Source organism: Sinocyclocheilus anshuiensis, unplaced genomic scaffold (assembly GCF_001515605.1).
Source record: "Sinocyclocheilus anshuiensis isolate Anshui unplaced genomic scaffold, SAMN03320099.WGS_v1.1 scaffold1590, whole genome shotgun sequence".
NCBI classification, from domain to species: domain Eukaryota; kingdom Metazoa; phylum Chordata; class Actinopteri; order Cypriniformes; family Cyprinidae; genus Sinocyclocheilus; species Sinocyclocheilus anshuiensis.
The window spans coordinates 14,544-16,946 of record NW_015547720.1 but is presented as its reverse complement, the minus strand read 5'-3'; the positions used below and the strand labels follow the sequence as shown (position 1 = coordinate 16,946).

General features: G+C 32.3%; 1 protein-coding gene across 1 annotated transcript in view; it reads left to right on the top strand.

The window, feature by feature from the left end:
- LOC107704216 (hyccin-like) overlaps positions 1 to 2,403 on the top strand; it is a 57,145-nt gene that overhangs the window by 41,171 nt on the left and 13,571 nt on the right. The gene's annotated exons all lie outside the window — the stretch shown is intronic.

The window sequence follows — 2,403 nt, the reverse complement described above, 5'->3', positions numbered from 1 at the left end:
CAGATTCTGTTTGATGTTATTATTATTATTATTATTATTATTATTATTATTATTATTATTATTTATTTTAATGTATGTATTTATTTATTTATTTATTTGCCAAATTCCACATTTTTCATTTTGATATTTCTGGATTTAATTTTAATGGTTTAATTAAATTGTAATAATTAAAGCATGTCTAATTAATTTAATCTTTTAATCAAATGAAAATTAAACAAGCCCTTTTTTGCGAAGAAAGTGTTGCACATCAGATGTTTACCGTTAAATTGTGTTTTTAATAATCATTTTGATTCAAAGGTTAAGTAATAATTGAATAATAATTAACAAATTATTAATAATATTTTATTAAATTTATTATTATTATTGGTGTTAGTAGTATTATTACGTTGAGACATACGTTATTTTGTACAATCGCAGTATGTTTCTGTCACAATTTCTTCACGTGAAACAGAACTTTTATTTTGGCGGGTTGTCATGAAGACCTTTGAGTTTCTGTGTGTATATCGTATGATTGTTTTATTTTATTTTGCTCATCAATTTTTAATCAGCAAACGAGTTCACATAAATGTGACTTGGAAAAATCTTTGAAAGATATTCAAGGCTTTTCCCCGAGCCCTAAAAATCATGTCAAGAAATGGTGTAGATATTAGAGCCCGACCGATATGGGTTTTTTGGGGCCGATACCTATACTGATATTAGGGAGTAAAAAAAAGGCAACATTTGCATGTTTACAATTCTGTGATAGCACATGTAGATAAATAAAGTGATTTTTTTTAGTAATTGTTTAATTTTGATATGTTTTTGAGGTGCAGATTTTATATAATAATAATTTTTATATGTAGGTTTTATATAATATAAAGTCAATATATTCAGTAATATAAAGAGTTTTTATTTTTAAATAATTTACTGTAATTTGTGTGGTTTATTTATTTATTTTTATTTTTTAACATGTTTTCTCACTTACCCCAGTTTGAGAATTAGCCCTGGTTTAGTGATTTCTTTAATTTAAATTTAAGTATTTAAATATATAATTAAAAAAGATTTTATTTATTTATTTTACATTTTAGACATTTTATATAAAATAAAATAATTTAAGTATTTAAATTTATATAATAAAAAAAAATATATTTAATCTTTTTTACATTTTAGAGGAAAAGATTTTGTAATTTGTAAATCTGTTTTAGATACTTTTTAAAATAAATCAAATTTAAGTATTTAAATTGATAATATCTTATTTTACTTTTTTATTTTAGGGGAAATGTGCCCCCCAGGATCGCTAGATCGGTCGGCGCCGGACCGCGAATTTAACCACCCCTGACTCCCGAACCCCGGGGGCTATCCACGCAGAGGTGGTCTCATTCGAAAGAGGGCCTCGAGACGTACACTCGATTCGCGTTCAAGAGGGTTCCTCGAGCTTAAGGGATCCCCAGGAATTGGTGCGGATTCGCCATGCCGTTACGGAGATATGGCCGTTCAAAGGTTCAGTGGCTTTCCATTGACTTAAGCTTTAAAGCGTTTCATCCAGGTCGCCAGTAGCAAACAATGGAGCACGCTCTGCTGGACAAACTAAGTAATTACACCATTTCAAGCATTTTATCTGCATTATATGTTCTGTAAAAAAAATTTTCATATCGGCGGCATATTCGCCGATACCGATATATCGGCGACAGGCTCATATCGGCCGATAATATCGGCAAAACGATATATCGGTCGGGCTCTAGTAGATATGGCTCGGAGAGGCTTTTCCGGTGAACTTTAGCTGTGGATTTTGCCTTGAGCAAGAAGTGGTGTTTTTATCCGGCTGTGAGAAGGGAAGTCTTTCATGGGTTTTACGCCCCGTGAAGTCGCCCTGAATGTCAGAGTAGGTCAGCTGTCAATCTGCGACAGACGGTCTGTGGGTGTCCTGTGTTTGCAGAGCGACACTGAAATCTCACTCGATCTGCTCTGAATAAGTCTTGAATCGTGTGAACCGTTCATCATGACTGTGCTGAAATGTTTCGACATCTTGTCAAACTCGTGACACGTTCACCATCAGTGCTGACGAGTGACGAGGCGCTGAGCTTTATTCGAGCTTCACTGTGTTTCTGAAAGCAGCTCAGTTGTTTTCCAGATACATGTGACCAAAGGCTTCGTCATGGTCTTTTTGGTCATATTATACACAAGCACAGCTTTACAGCTCAGTCAAAATCCTTTATCCCTGAAACATGTTTTATTAGATTTAACTTTGTGAGAAACATTTTTTTTTATGCAGTTAACACAGTTTACCAAATATAATTCTAAGAGTTTTTTTTTGTTGTAGATTTTTAAAGTCTGTTGTAATTTACCATAAATGTTTCTTGCCTTGAATATGGCCACTGAAGCTGGCATTTATATATATATATATATATATATATATATATTACA